The sequence below is a fragment of the Pelodiscus sinensis genome, chromosome 12 (genome assembly GCF_052426305.1).
Source record: "Pelodiscus sinensis isolate ZL-2025 chromosome 12, ASM5242630v1, whole genome shotgun sequence".
NCBI classification, from domain to species: Eukaryota; Metazoa; Chordata; order Testudines; family Trionychidae; genus Pelodiscus; species Pelodiscus sinensis.
The window spans coordinates 24188451-24200273 of record NC_143063.1 but is presented as its reverse complement, the minus strand read 5'-3'; the positions used below and the strand labels follow the sequence as shown (position 1 = coordinate 24200273).

Genomic DNA, 11823 nt, shown 5'->3' with positions numbered 1-11823 from the left:
CCGCGAATTCGGCCCCAACGCGCCACCGCGTCACTCTCTCCGCCGTCACCAAGCCCCGCCCCTTCCGAACGCAGCGGCAGGGCGGGATGTAGCGAGACACCGCCCAGGGAAGGGATTGGCCGGCGGCCTCAGGCAAGCGGGCCTCGGGCGGGGAGGGTTGGTGGCGACTGTTACCGGGTGAGGGGGACAGCGAAGGCTGAGCCCGGGCACGCGCGGGCTGGTCCCCCCCCCCCCCATGCCCTATCTGGTTGCGGGTTCCGCGCCGGGCCCGGGAGGCCGCCTTGGGGCCGGGGTGAAGAGCCCACGCTCCGCCGCCGCCCCCTTCGCTCGGCTCCCGGCCGCCGCCGCCCACTAAGAGGGCCCCGCTCGGGACAGGAGCGCTCCGGACATTTGCCGCTCCTGGCGCTGTGGGGAGCTCCCTTGGGAGGGCTCCCGCGTGGGGCTGCAGGCGCCGGTGACTTGTGGTAGCCCCGCTCCTGAGGAGCCCGCTGCCGCTCTGCGCTGCTGCCTCGGAAGCAGCCGCAGCGGCCCGGGCTGCCAGGTGGAAGCTGGTCCGCGGGGGGAGTCGGTTTACAGGCCAGCTTCCCTTGTGGATAGGCTGAGACAGGCCGCGGCGTGAGGTGGCAGCCACCCCTGTCCAGGCTGAGGGAGAGCGCTTAGCTGCCTGCCTGGCTCCTAATCTAGGTCCCAGACTTGGCCTGAGCCAGGCTGCTAAAAAAAATGACTGGGCGTGTGTGTAAATGTACGGGCTGCCTCTGCACTGCCAACTGGACCTTTAGGGGCTCTGTGGGCATTGCCAAACAGAGCTGCCAGGATCCCTTTTCAACCGAGTGTTCTGGTTGAAAACCAGACTCCTGGCAACCCACCTTATGGCTCCAAAATCACTGCTGCAACGTGCTCAGCACAAAGCAGAGGGAGAGAACAGAGCACTGGAGCTGGGGTCTGTAGCCAAAGAGAATTTCAGAGCTGACAAATAGGGTCTATAACCTAGCCTTATTGGGTAGTCCAATTGACTACTTGCTCTTCTTCCCTTCCCCCCCCATCAGAGGCAGCAAGGGGGGGGGGGGAAGGTGCTGCCTTTTCCCTCTGGGTCCCCTACTGCTGCAGCTCTGGCTTTTAAATATACTAAGAGGGTTAGCTTGCTGGGGCTACTTAGTCCTGGCTAATGCCGCACAAGGAGCTAACCTTGTTGCAGCGCTGCAGTTTAAATATAGTAAAATATGGGCTGCTGTGTTCCTGGTTCCTACTACATTTAAACTGGAAAGCTGCAGCTGGGGTAGCTAGAGTCCCCCCTTATCAACTAATTAAGTAGTTGATGAAAATTCCATCAATTTCTTCATTAGCTGATTAATCACAATTTGAGATCCCTACTCATAAGTATCATTGTAAAATTTCTTTTTCATGTAGCTAGCTCCTGTAGTTGTTCAGGAAGGTGTGGAATTGGAACTAGGAAACTGGGTCACCAAGAAGATTGTTTTCTAAAGTGGCTGAAGCAAAATTATTTAGAAAAATCAAAGCACTGTTTTTATAAAACCATCAGTGCTAAGGGTTATCTCTTCTGATCAATGTTACAAGCAATGTTACTCAAGGATTGTCACAGTTGGCATCTTTCTTTACCAGTTGAGTGTCCCATAACTATAAGCAGCAGTCATAAAAAGACAGAAATTAAAATATAACCTTACTCTTATTTCCAGTGTTTTAAAGTAAAGGCTAACTATGAATAAGAAGAACTGGAGTAATAAAATGGAATTGGAGTTACAGACACATCTTACTGAATTAGAATATATTTTACATTCAGCAAAAACATTTTTACAGTGAGATTTTAAAACAGATACTATACAAGTCATTTGTATCAGGAAATCCAGAAGAAGAAAACTCTGAGGGTGAGAAATTTTTTGTTTTGCTCAATTTTGTTTTAGTTTGATGTTTGTTTATGTTTGGGTACCTAGTGCTTCAACCTCAGTCATGCACATACATGCTATTATACACTTGCAAATTCAAAATAGTTTCTTCTAATCCATTTCAGTCTTTTTTTTCTAACTAATGTGTTTGGTATCTTTGCCAAAGATACCAAAGTTTGATTTTTTTTTCCTGTTAATGTCCAGCAACTTGTTTTTATACATTAGCATTTTCTTCTCTCTTTTTTTTTTAAAGGGGAGAAATATAGGTAACTAGCAAGTGAGGCTCATCATTGATTGGGCTAAATCATTTTGTGTAGATTACACTTTTAGGAAAGTTCAAGAAATTAAATATGTAACAATTTTTTTAAGGGAAATACAAGAACAGTTTTAAATATGTAAAATTTCAACTTCAAACATAATTCATTTTATTGAATAATACCATATATAGTAAATTGGAATCAGAAACTTGTAAAGCTTCCATTACTCTTTCCTTAGCTAATTTGAATTATTTTGTGATTTGTAACAGTAAAAATTTTCTTTGTGTTAAAATGACAGTTGAATAGGTGACTCAGTTTTAATTTTATTAGCAAATATTTATGAACGCTAATCATAATAGTCATGACTTTTTTCTAATGAAAAATAAAATTATGTAAACCTTTCACTCAGCATATTATTGTGAAAAAGTAGTATATTTAGCTAATTTAAGTGGCAGGATTGTTTATGCAAAATTTGATATCTGTTGGTCAGGGGTGGGGAAACCTTTTTTGGGTCGGGGGCTGTTGACCCACAGAAAAATCAGTCGGGGGCCACACACAAATGATAAGTAAAGCAAGAAGCCCCTGACTGAGAAGAAGAAAGACATTTCCCACATTCCCCTTGCACACCAGAGTCTAGAGGGGCCCATGCTTGTAGATTTTTTATGTGGATGGGCGGCAGGGGGCTGGAGCGCCAGCACAGGCTCCCCAATGCTGCCCCTCAAGGCCTGGATCCATGCAAGCAAGCTGGGGGCCAGATCCAGCACCCAGGCCTGAGGTTCCACACCCGGAGGTAGATAATTGTGAATTATGACTTTAGTTTGCACAAACAAATCCAGCAACAAACACACACTCCAAAATATATAACACTTTTTTATACCATACTATAAACTTGTTGCTGACCAAATTTCTTTTTTAATAGACTTTCTAAAACAATGACATAAATTTAAATATTTCATGTTTGAAAATTTATTTTAAGAAATGGCTTTGTCTGAATCTGTTGAATTGTAAAGGGCATTTTTCCCTAAAAATGGTTTATAGGTGAGATCAACCTCTGGAGAGAAAAAAGAGGATAATAGTGGACAGTACTGACAACCTTAAGTATAGCCTTGAATGACCTCTCTAAAGGGAAAGGGGAGAAAAAGGGTCTTTGGAAAATTCATTTTGAAGATTATTGTTTAAGACAGACTGAAGTAGAGCTGCCAACGATATTAAAGAATTGTACTGGGACTACAATGTTTCCACATGGGTGGAAGTCCATGTATTATAAGGCTGGCTCTGCACACAATGCAACACAAGACATTTGAAGTTACATCTCTGTTTTGGACTAATTCATTTTGTATTGTCTAGATAAAGATACTGAAGAAAATCTTATGATAAAAGGTTATCTTACTAAGAATCGTATCTGTGTTTTTCTTTGAGGCAGAGAAACATAGGGCAAACTGGAGGATATATTTTTTAAAAGCCAGTCTCTTATTATTGCTAATTTATTGCTCAGTTTAAGTTGATGCAGTCATTTAGTTCCTGGTGGAAAAGAATAGGGAGTGAGGTATTTACCAAGACAGCAAAGTTTGTTTTTTCCACTAGTCAAAAAGATACTATTCTTTCTTCAGCCAAAACTTTATGCTCCAATAAATCTGTTAGTCTTTAAGGTGCCACAGGACTTCTCGTTCATGCAGATTCAGACTAACACGGGTACCCCTCTGATACCTGATTATAAAATCATAGATCTGGAAGAGACCTCAGGAGGTCATCAAGTCCAGCCCCCTGCTCAAGGCAGGACCAATCCCAACTAAATCAACCCAGCCAGGGCTTTGTGAAGCCTAGACTTAAAAACCTCTAGGGTGGGAGATTCCACCACCTCCCTAGGTAACCCATTCCAGTGCTTCACCACCCTCCTACTGAAATAGTTTCTCCTAATATCCATCTTAGACCTCTCACTGTTTATTGGTTCCTATTTATGGTTAAACTCAGGGCTGGGGGCAGTCGGTAGGGGCAGCTGCCTGGAGCAACTGGCAGCCTCGTGGTTAACCATGTAACTGATAGAATTATTATTGATTACATGGTTACTAATTTATAATGTTTTACATCCCTAGGTATAACCAAACATTGCTTTAAGTTATGGTAAGAGGAAGCTGTTGATCAGACAGGCAAACTCTCTCCAATATATAGTAGATTGATTGATTGATTTATATAGCAGACATTTTTTGTTTTACAAGATTTCAGAGTCTTTAACAAAAACAATGGAGTGTCCTGCTTTGCATTAATCTAGTGGAGAATAAAAATCTATTAAAATATCATTCCTTTTCTGTTAGAAGAAAGCATTAGTGAATGACATACAAGATGCTGATAATGTTCAGTTTATGGTTCAACTATATTGTTACAAGCAAAACAAAAAATTGTTTCTCTACATGTAAAGCTGCTAGTATTTATTTTTTAGGCAATTATTAATTACTGAGATCATCTGAATAATGCATGTAGTTTTCAGACATTTTCATTACTTTCTGGCTTTCTTCCCTTTTTATGATTGTTTCCCTTAATATACTCAACTGTTTAACTTTCAAAGAGAGTAAGTCTTGTTTAATACATGGTCTAGCAGATGCTGTCTACAGCTAAGACAGCTCTAAGGTCTAAAAGTCAAATATAACGAAGACAGCTCTAAGCTTTGAAAGTCAAATATTTATTTTGCACCATGTCATATGGCAGCCATGGGCTCAGTCCAGCAGCCAGAATGACACTAAGGACATCCCTGAAGGTTCTCAGAACCTTTAGTCTTCAATAGGATTTAATTAATGGCACGCAACATCTCAGTGGAAATGCTAGGCCCTTTGATAGATTAAGACTGATATGAGAAGTGCTTTACAAGAAGTTGAAATAGAAAGTGAAAACGTGATGACACCTTTTTCATCTCATTTCACATTTTGTATGAAAAGTCTTTTTATCCTTGCCTGTTCTTCATGGCTATGTCTAGACTGGCATGATTTTCCGCTAATGCTTTTAACAGAAAAGTTTTTCCGTTAAAAGCATTTGCGGAAAGAGCGTCTAGATTGGCACGGATGCTTTTCTGCAAAAGCACTTTTTGCGGAAAAGCGTCCGTGCCAATCTAGACGCGGTTTTGCGCAAGAAAGCTCTGATCGCCATTTTCACCATCAGGGCTTTTTTGCGCAAAACAGTTTTTAGCTATCTACACTGGCTCTCATGCGCAAAAACATTTCTGGAAAAGGGCTTTTGCCGGAACGGGAACATCAAAGCATTTGCGCAAGAAGCACTGATTTCACACAGTAGAACGTCAGTGCTTTTGCGCAAAATCAAGCGGCCAGTGTAGACAGCTGGCAAGTTTTTGCGCAAAAGCGGCCACTTTTGTAGAAAACTTGCTAGTCTAGACGCAGCCCATGTGTGTCTAGTATTTAGAAAGCATGGCGTAAGAAAGGTGTTTGGGGATTTAGAATTTTTCCTACCTTTGATTTATTAGAATGCTTTTATATAGAAATTTTTTAAAGAAGCTTTTGCTACACTACAGAATCTCCCAAGATTAAAAGAACTGAGAACAAGAAAAATCTAATTATAAGATTAAATTATCTAATCCACAGGTTAGGAAGAAGAACCACAATATACATTTAAATAAAAAATGCCACTTTCCCCTTCCCAGCCAGCTTTGGCATTGAGCTCATAGCGAGAGGTCGACAGGAGAAACGCTCCCATTGACTTCCCTTATTCCTCATGAGGAGAAGTAGTTCTGGCATCGATGGGGGCGCCCACAGTGTTTGATTCCATGGGTCCTAACTAGACCTGCCAGATCGACCACCACAGCATCTATCTTCTCTGTAGACTAATGTGGCAAAACAGTAATTCACCTGGCAGTGGGCTGAAACCCACAGCTATGAGATTAAAGGGCAGTTACAGTTTTCTCCTAACCCTCACCTTGAAGGGAAGGAGTATGGAGGAAAGGGAAGGGGTCAGTTATCCTTTTCATACCCCTAACCACTGCTAATGAATCACAGTTTTGAAGGATTCATTAGCAGCGCCTGCTTCATTCCCCAGTTTCCTGGTGTCCCAGAGAGATTCCCCTTCCTTGCTGTTTCCCATGTCAATACAGGAAGTGGGTTTATTTCTGGACTAGGGATAGACATTCCCAAGGGCTCTAAGTATCCCCCACATTTAAGCTAACGGGACGTGCACATTCTTGACATTTCTGTAAATCAGGCCACTTGATCAGATGCCTAAATACAGATTTTGAGGCCTAACAGAAGGTTTGTTATAATACTTGGTGTAAGTGTCTCCATGGCTGTGTCTACACTGGGCCACTTATTCCGGAAAAGCAGCCGCTTTTCCAGAATAACTTGCCAGCTGTCTACACTGGCCGCTTGCTTTTCCGGAAAACAATGACGATCTACTGTAAAATTGTCAGTGTTTTTCCAGAAAAACTATGCTGCTCCCTTTCGGGCAAAAGTCCTATTCTGCAAAAGGGCCAGTGTAGACAGCACAGTAGTCTTTTCCGTAAAAAAGCCCCAATCGTGAAAATGACGATCGGGGCTTTTTTCCGGAAAAGCACGTCTACATTGGCCATGGACGCTTTTCCGGAAAAAGTGCTTTTCTGGAAAAGCATCCTGCCAATGTAGATGCGCTTTTTCCGGAAATACTTGTAACGGAAAACTGTTCCGTTTTAAGCATTTCCGGAAAAGGGTGCCAGTGTAGACGTAGCCCATGTGTCCTCATTTCACAGGGTATCATTTGTTACCATTAATAAAGCACTTTCCCATTCTTGTTTGGAAAACAAACAAACAAACAAAAACAAAATGAGGAAGAACGGCTCATGCTCAAGAGGGTGTTTTTGCGCAAATAGGAGCTGTGTAGATGGCTCCTTTTTGCGCAAAAGCTTCTTACGCAAAAACAGTCCCTAACTAATTATGCAAATGAAGTGTGGCAATATGCTAATCCATGCTTCATTTGCATAGGCTTTTGCGCAACAGGGATGCAGTGTGATGTAGCCCTGGAGAGAAAGAGGAGGAAGAAGTCTAGGAGACAGAAGCACGGGGCCCTATTATTAGCAGGGGCACAGAGCTCTTCTGGTTTTGGGCCAGGGAGAGTGCATTCCTCTAGCTCTGGGGCTGCACTGGGGGCACAGAATGTGTCTTTCAAAAAGCGGTCAAATTTTTATTCCTGCATAAGCAAGTGTGTCAGACAGTCAGGCTATGCACTTTGACAAGTCCCTGAGAAGGATGAAACAGCCCCAGAGAGCAGAAATAGCTCTGATGGTAACCCAGAGCAGGATGGGCGCTAAAGAAGAAAGAGAGGAAGCAGCCCAAGGAAAAAGAAATGTAAATTAATAAACATGTTAATTTACAAGTCAGTACAGCATTTTGTAACATTTTAGAGGTATGATTTGTGTATTTTTAGATTACTTGGTATTTATTCATTTAGAAACTAGTACATAATACTCATACCTGTGTCAAACTTCAGATGCAATAGCAGTACATTAGGAATGGTAAGACACAGAGAGAGAGAGAGAGGAACTTATATTTTATTAAACTAAACTGCTCCAAGAAGCCAGCAATTCAAAAGGGCCCAGGGCTCTTAGCCACTGCTGCCACTACTGCAGCATTTGCAGAGGCCAGAGCTCTGGGCAGTGCTAAGGACTGGCAGAGGGACGTAGCATGGTCCAAGCAGCAATGAGGGCTGGTTGCTCCCAGTCCCATCCCTTCAGAAGAATAAAAGGAATATCCCTATTCACATAAACCATGTGCTTTGCCGGGACCCTTCTGCCATCTGCTTTCATATCCCAACAAGGACATGGAAAGCAGAGGACATCTCTACCTCTGTTTATCTACTTCTATGAGAGCAAAAGATACTGAATCAATGTTGGTTGTGTAATAGAACTGCCATAGTACTGTTCAAGAATTAGATTTTAATTTACTTCTTAACTTATTTTCTCACAATATACCAGTAAAGCATTTGTCTTGGTCACTTGGGCATGGGCTGAGTGCCATCTTTAAATGGTAGATGGAGAAAAAGAGTATTCTATGATTTTAGGATTCATCAGTATGCTTATCTCCACTCACCTTGGTGGTGTGGATAAATCTCTGTAACATTTCCATATAACCATATATCATTCTCATATAACTTTGTATTAAGAGAAAGTTTGTAAGTCCTTTTATATATATAGATCTTGTCCTTTTAGATATATCTTTATGTTAAGCCTTCTTATAGAATCCCTTGTATTAAGAGAAACTTTGTATCCAGTCTTTTCCATAGAAACTTTGTATCAAGCTCTTTATGTTATAGGTCTTAAGAATAGTTAAGGTAAAGAAAAATGTCTTTTTCTAGGAGTAGAATAGATCTCTCCCCTTTCATGGATTGTCCTGTTGTAATGAATGAGGTGTGAATGGAGAAGCCTTGAAAGGTGAGCACCTCCAGCAGCAGTTGCAAGGGTGGAGAAGGGCTGGGAGCCAGATCAAAGACAATACCTGTGAAGTGAGCTCATTGAAAAGAAGACTGGATATATGACTGGCTTTGGGAGTTAAGCAGCAAGTGCCTGCCCTTGAAAGGACTCTCTTTGAAGTAGCATTAAAAAAGGTGAGGAGATGACTAACTGGCTACATGAGAAGGATAAATATGAGGCATGTTGCAGAGGGACCCTGGGTTTTCCTCTTGTCAGCATTGGAGCATTGATCCAGATCGGCAGAAGCCCAGCTCCACCCCTCTCCCATCTAATTCACCTGGTCAGTGCAGTTAGAGGGAGCAACTATTGGTAACAACAAGACAGAGTGTGCGTGTGTGTGTGTGAGAGTGCATGAGTGTAAAAGTATTGATTGATCTATGTAAGCTCAATAAATGTGGCATGTTGCCTTATCCCCCTGAAAAAGATCCCAGGTGCTTCTTTTAAGCACAACAGTGGGACTGGCTAGACTGCTGGAGAGTTTCCAACAGGTCTTGGTTAGCAACATGGTTGATGTATGTGTTCCCCCTCCTCCTTTTGATTCATGGCAAGATTGTGCCTGTCTTAAATGCCTCTTCTATATCCATAGTCGTCTTCAAGGTGCCAGTCCACCACTGGAAAACATGGCAAACAGCAGGTTTTCAGGCAACATTGATTTCTTCCTGCTTCCCTAGCCTTGTGATATCCCTACTACAGTTCTTCCTCTTTCACACAGCACTGCTGATGATTGCTGTTGTACTCTTTTTCCTGTGACAGTTTGTAGCCTTATCTTTACTGCTTTTACAATACTATGATAAAACTTGTTCAAAGTATGTGTTGTGAAGTATCATTTGAAAACTCATAATCTACTGATCATTATTGTCTTGGTAAAATGTGTGTGGCAACTTTTACATACAAAGTTATAAGATTCCACTTTGTGGCATTGCTGGGACATGCTCCAAGTTTAGAAAAGCAAGTACAGACCACTTGTCAGGTATCAACAAAATTAACTGAACAATCACCTGGTTAAGTGGCCAATTTTTGGCAGGAAGAAAGATGTGAGAAAGAAATTTACTTCTTGGCAGACAAACTTGCTGTCACCTGAACCCCACTGGAGATGATTCTCAAGAAAAAAAGATATAAAAATGAAGAACAGGGACCCAAAATTACCTCTCTCCCCTCTTTTCTACTCACAACATCAACATTTGAAAGACTAAGGAAGGTTTATTGAACTGAGACACCTTAGGAGATCACAGACTCCAACCCCCTCTGCCCAAATCAGGACCAACCCTAACTAAATCATCCCAACCAGGGCTTTGTCAAGCCACGACTTAATAACCTCCAGCGATGGAGACTCTACCACCTCCCTAGGTAAACCATTCAAGTGCTTCACCACTCTCCTAGTAAAATAGCTTTTCCTTATATCCAACCTAGACCTCCCCCAACTTGAGACCAGTGCACCTTGTTCTGCCATCTGTTACTACTGGGAACAGCCTCTCTCCATCCTCTTGGGAACCTCCCTTCAGGTAGTTAAATCCCCCCTTCATGCCCTGAACATGCCCCAATCCCACAGCCTCTCCTCATAAGTCTTGTGCTCCAGCCCCCAATCATTTATGTTGCCCTCCACTGGACTTTCTCCAATGAGTCCATATCCTTTCTGTAATGAGGAGCTGCAGCCCAGTCGGGCTCTGGGAATGGATCCTCCCCCTCTGGGTCAGTGGGCAAGCACTTGGCCCCACTACATGACCGTTCAGTTTCTCTAGGTGAATCAATTGTGCTGGGTTTTGGCTTCAGGTCAGTCCACAGCCACAGATAGCAGGCCCAGTCCTGGGTTCAGGGCAGGGCAACAAACAATTCAGTTTGCAATCACTAGACCAGGGGGTGGGCAAAAGGGCCTTCATGGGCTGGATGCAGCCCGCCAAGTGGGTGGATCCAGCCCATGGAGGTCCTGCTGCTCCCCCACCCCCAGGCCAATTAGGGTCTGGGGGCAGGGGAGCGCCCAAAGCCTTCTCCGCTCTTCTCCCACCCTGTGAGCAGGGAAGTGCACTGCGCTGCAAGTAGGGGAGTGGAGAAGGCATCGCATGCTCCCCGCACCCAGGCCTTAATTGGCCTGAGGGTGGAGGAGCGCACGAAGCCTCCTCCCGCCCTTCCAGGAGCACAAGGTGCTTCGAAGCGCTGCTTGCAGGGCGGGGTGGGAGAGTGAAGAAGGCTGTGTGCACTCCCCAGACCCCAGGCCAATCAGGGACTGAGGGCGGGGGGACTGCATGAAGCTTCCTTCAAAGTGACACATGCTCCTTGCAGGGTGGGAGGAGGCTTCCCGTGCTCCCTAGGCCCTGATTGGCCTGGGAGTGGGGGAGCGTGCCAAGCCTCTTCCAAGCTTAAAAATGGGATATATGGTCTCCCTATCTCCAGGCAAGTGGTCCTGAGGGAGCCCAGACCCTAGCCTCACTGATCGCAGCACTCCCAAGAAGCTGGAGTGATTCCCTGGCACCAGCCCAGCCTGGACTCACTGCTAGCTGTCCGATAGGTGCAGTCACCTCCCAGTAGGGCTGATGAGTGCAGCTAGGGAGTGAGGCATGTGGGAGTGGGTCAGGGTGAGAGGTGCTGGGCAGTGGGGGAGCTTTGGGTATTTTGAGTTCTAGTGGTGGGTCCTGGGGAGACAGGGAAAGTTTTGTGTGCTGTGTTGCTGTGTAGTTTGGGGTCTGTGTGGGATATTGTGTAGTTATGGGACTGCCAGGAAGGGCACTAGGAGTGAGAGAGATGTGTGTGTCTTGGGGCACTGAGGATTGAGGGTTGAGATACTGAGCAGTTGTAGGGGTGGGCTTGGCCCTAGTGGTGGAGCTGTGGGGAGTGGGTGCTGGGCAGGAGTGGTGGTTTGCAGCGTGTTGTGCATTTGTGGCAGAGGACTTTGAGGGGCACTGGGCATAGCAGGGTCAGGAGTGCTGGGCATAGGAGGTCAGGGAATATTGTGAGGGACGGACAATGTGGCACACAAGGGCCAACCCCTGAGCAGAAGGGGCATGCTGGCAGCATAAGGCTGGGTGGGCCAGTGTATATCTGGCAACTGCTTGTTTGTAAACAGTGCTGTCATACGGTATGTCTACACTACAGTGTTATTTTGAAATAACTTATTTCGAATTAACTATTTTGAAATAAGATATTTCAAAATAACGCGTCTACACACAAAATGCATTTTGAAATAGCGTTTTGCTATTTCGAAATAGCGCGTCCTCACTGAGTGGATGCTGAATCG

General features: G+C 44.3%; 1 protein-coding gene across 2 annotated transcripts in view; it reads left to right on the top strand.

Moving 5' to 3' along the window:
- The first annotated feature begins 2 nt into the window (after window positions 1–2).
- Window positions 3–11823, top strand: part of GPT2 (glutamic--pyruvic transaminase 2) — a 68282-nt gene continuing 56461 nt past the window's right edge. Inside the window, exon 1 of one of the 2 annotated variants that reach the window (XM_075940194.2) lies at window positions 3–132. The gene's annotated coding sequence lies outside the window, so the exon portion shown is untranslated. Of the gene's footprint in view, window positions 133–1100; window positions 1884–11823 lie in introns of those variants that run through there. The other variant, XM_075940192.2, reaches the window with a different exon arrangement.